Raw genomic sequence first — 7,989 nt, 5'->3', positions numbered from 1 at the left:
TTAGTTTTGAGAATATGTTGTCGAGTTCAACGATATATCTGACCATCATCATTTCTAACTATAAACGAACGCGGTGCTGGCGATTCTTTAATTACAGTTGCCGGTTCCCAACCGAATTTAGCTCTTAACCCGACATTTTCACCCGGTTTAATTTCTGGCAATATCCTCGATTGTCTATCATAATAATCTTTTTGTTTATTTTTTAAATCGCCAAGTCTATCGCGGACTCTATTAGGTTGGATTAAATTTGGCATTAACGTTTTTAATTCGTTTTAACCCATCAAAGAGTGCCGCGGTCGACTTTCCAAATTCTGGTGAGTCGGCGATATGGGAAGACCCTATGTTGGCTATATCAAGTGATTTGCTTTGCCTTGTAATAAAGTATAAAATATAATGTATTAACATCCAAAAAAAGAGTAAATCCGGATGATCCACACATAATGTTATATACAAAACACTGAATGCCTAACTCGTTTATTTTGTATTTAATGTCATATTGAAAAATAAGCAATGAATAATTTAACTGACAATCAAGTTACCGCTAGGTTATTTATATTATGATACATGTTACTATAAATTAAATTATTTATTAATTATCAAGTTATTTACAATCTACAACATAATATATCTCACATCTGAGCAACAAAATTAAACATTGATATCCTAAAATATTTACTGACGAATTAGCCGTCTTCATTAGCCCAGTCGGAGGTGAACCCCCATTTCATTTCATTTCGGGACAATTGGGATACATGATACTTTTGAATAGAACAAATTAACTGTTATAATTTAAAATTAACATTTATGATTTAATTTAACCTATCTCATGTTTCACCATATGTTTGGGTCAATATTGTCCGGTTGGAGCTGACGTGTCATAAAATTCGATTTCCTTTCATTTCATGTAGTCCCATCCGAACGATTTTCGGCCAAATTATGGCTTGGAGAAAGACAAATTTGATCAAACAACAACTATGTCTACTATGATATCACAATTGTTACTATGGAAGTAAAGGAATGCAAATGTGGACAAAACAATTTAGCACATATAGCCGAAAGTCACATGTTTTGAAATCTCCAACCCAGTGAAAATGAGGGAATCGGGGCTAATTACGATGCATATTATATGAGCATACGCCACAGAGCAAGAGAGAGAGAAATGGGGTTTAACGTCGACTCGACACAAACTAGGTCATTTCGGGAATAACATATGGTTTTAATTTTTTATTGCAATAATTTTCTTGCGCGTAGGGGCCTTTGGTAGTGGAAGGAAACCGGAGGACCCGGAGAAAACCCACGAGGTTGGACAGGCGACCCTACTCCTTGTCACGTACAACCGGGGATTCGAAACCACGCCAGTTGACTAAATGACAGGCCTCATGATACAGCACGCGCGTGCTAACCATTCGGCCATCCACCCCCACCCCCATCATACGCCCCAGACATACACTTTAACATTAAATTATTCATAGTATTAAAAGAATCTACGTTTAGTTATTTAGAAACCTACCTGTCCCCTGCTTACATAGAATCAACTACAGTTAAATACAATTCTCTTCTATACCGTTACAGTTAATCTGATCATTAACTGAGGGTTATATCATACTGGACTCATCATTCCTCAATCTTCACACATATAACTATTTACTTTAAGAGTAGGCGGAGCCTAAGTTTAGTGTGATCAATCTAATGACTGGTTGAACGAAATGAAGACATACAGCGTACGATTAGTAAGATCAATCTAATAGGTGGCTGAACGCCTATTTCGATAGAGCAATACGTATCGATTTGTGTGATATATTATAGCGACAATTCAATGCACTGTGATTCGTCGAGTTTGATCCAATAAATATGAAGCGTGTAGAATAAGGTGTTGGGGGTGGGTGGAAATTTCGAGGTTCCATGAGACAAAATGACCAGGTATAAATCTCACTGTAGGAGGTTTAAAGGGGAAATGAAATGAAATTAAATGGGGTTTAACAATCAACTGTTCTTCTCTAACTGGGCTAATGAAGACGGGCATATGCCAGACAGTGTGCTATGAGGGAAATTGTTCCCGGACAGCGGCACCACGGCCTACTCTTATATCGAATTCCAACTGTCAGGGGATCTTTTAGTGCGAGCCCGCCAATTTGTATACGGGACCCCAGTTTTTCGTCCCATACGAACGACTAGACAGCTGTCCTTGTCAGGCCCTCCGTCCAGCATCACTGACAAGGAGAAACCACGCAGGAAAATCTGGATTAACTTTCTCGGCCAATGCAGAGATCGAACATCCGACATTCAGACTAACGAGCCAACGTCTTAGCCACCGTGACCCCCTAACGGGAAAAGGCACCACTAGCAAAGTTAGCAATAATAATTAGAAGCAACGCGTCTTGTAAATAGCACTTACATACGGTCGCAAAAAAAATACCGAAACTTCAGGTGTTCCAAATTAAATATAAAAACAAAATATTCTAACAACTCTTCGCCAATTTGCGATTCCACAAAAGAAAAAGTTCGATAATTTTCAGGATAATGTCCTGTTACTGTCACAATAGTTCATAAGCAATTTAATTTTGGTTTCAGAATTAACTTATACCCTAGCTAATATTTTGGCAATGGAGAATAATTAATCAAAACCATAATATTATTTTATATAGATGTTCCTTAGCACAAATCCCTGTCCTCCATATTATACTACATCAGCCAATGAAACGGTCTGTTACGGCAAGTGACGTCATAGGTAAAAAACCACTCGTATGACCCCTGACGCGACCTAGTATACAACTGGTAAGATCTTCATGAAGTAGAAGCCATCGAAAGTATAAAAAACGAAACGAAATATAGATCTGGACCCTGTTTCACAAAATCTTAAATCGCCTTAAAATCGTCTTAAACTAAAATTCCATCCAAACTACGTTGGGAGATTTTTTGCGACATACAGATATATTTGGAATAATGATAATATTGCCAATGACCCGGGTTATATAATTTAAACATACTATCATTCACAAAAATAATTTTCATTCAATTTCCTTTCATTGCTTAGGAAATATAGCTCCGGCCCACCCGTTTATTTTATTGTAAGGCAATATAAGCAATTAGAAGACGCCCCAAATCAAAACCCCAAGAACAAAAAATCCCTCAAAACCCCAGTAAACAAAACACTTTGTTACTATTTTATATATTACCATAGGATTCAAGTATCAATTACACTATTTTCAAATAAAATAATTAATAGACCAAAAAAACCCTAAAAATAATCTAAACACACAACATATCTAATGTCTATATTGGGAAAAAATCATTTTAATTTAGTAAGATGGGTAGGCATTATCCAATAAGGCGTGTGGCCCTTTGGCATTTTCAAAGTATTATTGAAAGAGTCCATGGGACTGACATTTCAAATCTAGGCATCGGAACATTGGTTATTTCGTGTATTAGTTTAAATGTTGTTAAATACTTTTAAAATTCGACAATACTTTAGTCTAGATTAATCGTTTGAGTTAGAAATATCAGATGTTTATGGCAATTCTCAATAGTCTCCGTTATCCAAAACACCATAAAACTACGAAATTCGAGCGATTTAGTTTTTCGATACGCATTATTTCCATTGAAGCCTGCGAATAAATCAAATGCCAAGGTCACGAAAGCGACATGCCAGTTCTAGGCCAACCAACAGATACATTTCGAAACGAATAATACGCAATAAACTTATTTATTTTCATCTCTCTACGACTGCCTGACCATGTGCAGACATTGTGACAACGTATGAAACTCTCCTCATTGGTATTGTAACGGTTAATTCAACCTGGCAACAGTTTTCAGTTCCGAAGCGTTTATGCTTACACCCTAAGTGCCCTCGCCGGAATTGTGCACTGCGCGAGTGCAAGCAATTTTAAGTAAAGTCTATTAAAATTCCATTTTAAGTTACAATCGATCTTCGTGAAACGCATAAAATTTCATTTTGATTTTTGTTAAAATCTAGTTTAAAGTTTTTGTGAAACAGCAGATTGAGAAAACAAGTGAAAAATGTTTGACTAAATTCAACATGAGCTGAAGTGTCAACACGAGCTTACGTGTTAAAACTTATTTCAATGGTTTACATTATATTATATATAATTAACGTTTGCTATGAAAATCTTTATCTTTTAAAAAGTGTAGCGTTTAGCTTTCAATTATGTTTTGAAAACAATGAAAATCTGTTGTATAAAATCAATACGTCAATTGTGAAAATTAATCGCCTTAAAGTATTTCCAGGCCTGTTTTTTATTAGACAAGTAAAAATGTTTTATACTCTAAGCAAAGAATTGGTTTTGACAAAAACTATATGTATAGAAAAGACCTTTTTATTTATGAATAAAGCAATATTTGATACGTAGAATCATGGGTAGCTTAGAGTCTAATACCATCTATGGTCGTTGTATCTTCTGTTCTGCTAATTCTTTTTGTTAGATTATTATAAGAGAAAGATGATTTGTATTTTCGACGAAGCGTGATGTGCGAACATACCCCCACCCCACCCCCCACGCACATACCACACACACACGCAGAGACATCTTTGATTTTATTTATATAGATATGTACTGTAAATATTAATAAATGATTGGGTAGGTCATTGTTCTTTCCGTTATATTAGTTCATTGCGCAGGTTGAACTGTCCTACTGTCCTACAACAACAGTTATTTCCCGTGTAACTAGTTATGTAGTACCTATCCTTAATTGCTTCATTACTGCCCAACTTAATTACTTCATTCACGATGCAGCACGCTTTGAGCAGATTTCAAGCGTAGAATCCTATTTGCAATCCACATTTATCTGTGAGGCCCTTACTAGTCCATATCTGGTAATTTTATATTATTCTGTAGAGATTGTGGTGGATCTGGATAGGATCTCTACAATATCTGCACAGAAGGGAGTTTATCGTGTCGGGGGCGTGATTAGATCGAGTAGGTTTTATCAAGATATAGATCAACGCGACATTAACACGCTTCTCTTCATGCGCCGAACAAATCTGGCTTTCCAAGGCTCTAACGTTTCCCCAAATTTTCATTGGGTAAAACGCTGTCTACCACAGATGGAGCAACATGTGGCAATCTCTTGTCCAAAAGCATGCATGAGATTCATCATGAAAAACTTGAGATACACAAGCTGGAAGTAGAAACAAGTAAATATGAAAAAGTCAACAAAGATCGCCACGCAAAAGGAGGAAAAGAGAGAGAGAGAGAAATGGGGTTTAACGTCCACTCGACACAAACTAGGTCATTTCGGGACTAACATATGGTTTAATTTTATTTCAATAATTCGCTTGCGCGTAGGGGTCTTTAGCAGTGGGAGGAAACCGGAGGACCCGGAGAAAACCCACGAGGTTGGACAGGCGACCCTACTCCTTGTCACGTACAACCGGGGATTCGAAACCACGCCAGTCGACTCAATGACAGACTGTATGATACAGCGCGCGCACGCTAACCATTCAGCCATCCAACCCCCCAAAAAGGAGGAAAAGAGAAAGGGAGAGAAGGACTAATAATAGCTTTGGCCAGTGTTTCGTGGGTGACGGCACAGGAGTATTTGGTGAGCTGTGTCCAGTTGGTATACATTCACAAGTCAACGGTTATTGTGCCGTCTAATTCCTAGCTCATATATAGAGATGGTTTGATGAAATTTGAGTAAAATTTAGCCAATTGTTTTCACAATATTTACTTACAATATAAAAATTGTGTTTTTCAACACATTTTTGAACAGTTTAAAAATTATCAACCTCTATATTATTATCTAGAGACCTCATTCTACGTTTATAGATAGAATAAAAATATTAATAATAAAAATGTACATTTGTAATCGCGCTCACTCCATCCATAATGCATGCTCTAAGCACATGGAAGATAATAGCTAATCCTGATAATAAGTAACAAACAAATGAGATTTGAGTTTGGATTTAAACACGGCTAATGTTTGAGAACTCTGTATCTCCAATGGTAAGTTATTCTACAAACGCGGTCCACAGACACTGAAGGCTTTATCCCCATGGGACTTCAGTTTAGCTTACGGCACAACCAAGAAGGGCATATTTTTTGAGCGAAGTGGTCGATTTGGTCTATATGATGAAATGAGATGAGATCCACAATGGATTTATGCAGATATCACATTAAAAAGTTTCAATATATCCAAAACAAATCACACACTAGGCACAAAAAGTAGCTAAATCCAACCTCTATAATGTTATGCAGGTATCAGCCAAGTATTAATCCAAATTTTCATCCGGTTTATGAAATATTATCAAAAAACTTAGACAGCCATTTCATGTGCAGCCTGGTTGGGCGCCATCATAGTAATCTATGTCTAGCACCACTAAATATCAGATTACACAGGTCATTCGGATATCAATCGTTGTTAGACTGAAGTCCCAGTAAAAAGCAGGTGTTAAAATCAGGATCATATATATAACTTATATGGTACTAAATTATTAATAAATTCTTTAATTCTTGACTTAAAATAACGCAAGTCTAAACAATCAATAAATAAATGCTGTAAATCTTCAGTCTCAACCTTACATACTGGACACAATTCATCATCAGTTTTGCCAATTTTATTTTGAATGTCATATTGCGATCCTACAAGCTTTGCCTGTTCTTTAAATTCAATTCGGATAGTGTTTAATTCGAGTTTCATAGAGGGGTCCATTGTGTAAAAGTAGGCCATATCGCCGTTGTTCGTACAAAATATCTCTCACAGCACACTGTATGGCGTATGTCCGTCTTCGTTAGCAGGGCAGTGGGACGTTAAACCCAAATATCATTTCGTTTCCTACAGAAGAGCATATCTTGTGTTTTATTGTCGGATATTCGAAATCTCCAGTCATTAGAACATTTCAACAATTCAGTCAATCAATTTGTTAATGTAGTTATTGCATGATATTTAAAAGCGTCGGGTATAGAAAAGAGCCCAGTTGTTTTCCATCTACGGGTCCTTTTATCTGCCTATCTTTTAGAAAGTCCGCGACCCAGTGAAACATTCGTCCTGTTACGCCTAGTCCATGTACTTCTTTTAAGTAGGCCATCCACACAAACTAAATCAAATGACTTGGTCAAGTCGACGAATACTGAACATAGATAATTAGTCTTTTCGGAGAGTGAAGCAACTTTGATTTGTACTAATTATTCCATTACTTTCACAATAATATCTTGATATTATTTACCGTAGTCTCAGGTGTTTTGCACAAGGTAGGGGTCAAACTTATCGGCCTGTAAGAAACTGTAAAGGGTTCTTTTACGCGCACGTCAATGTGTACACGGGACTACTATAGGTGGAGACGCAAGGGTAAGATCAAGGCGGGTTGCAGCCAGTTTTTTGCCAGAAAAGACATAATTATTATGCTGGGTTACCGTCATTTAATACAACTAATGGTATTCTGAATAAAAATAAAATTATTCAGTTTATCTCCAGCATTAATATTAAAAGAGAAGCCCCAAGTGGAGTGGTGACAATTAAAATGTCCACATATAACAAAATATTATTTTTTTTATTTGATCAAATATAGTTTTGATACACTTGCTCAATGATATTACACGGATTATTACTTAGACGAAAATATCAGCCAAATAGCTCTTGGAATGGCTACAGCTGCAAGGAAATAACGGATAAAAAAACCCCTCTCAGCGGCGTGCCCCGTCTCCGCGGTCAGTGCCCCCCCTTTTCAAAATTCCTAGATCCGACCCTGTGCTCAATGATATTACACGGATTATAAATGTTAATTACAGTCATATTTTGTTTTTCTGTTGTAGCTAATTCTAATCTGATTACCAAACGTCACTAGTGTCTGTGCTTATAAACTTGTATGCGAGTTGTTCACTCACCTCTGAAACCCCCCTTTGTCAGATTAAGACGATCTTACCGCAAAAATGCGTACCCGGTCAGTTTTGGGTCATTCGGCTTAGAACCTCAATTTATTTCCCGTATGCATATTATGTTACTTTGGATTCTTAAACAAGGTGGTACAAATAT

Source organism: Patella vulgata, chromosome 3 (genome assembly GCF_932274485.2).
Source record: "Patella vulgata chromosome 3, xgPatVulg1.2, whole genome shotgun sequence".
NCBI classification, from domain to species: domain Eukaryota; kingdom Metazoa; phylum Mollusca; class Gastropoda; family Patellidae; genus Patella; species Patella vulgata.
This window is presented reverse-complemented; position numbering follows the sequence as displayed.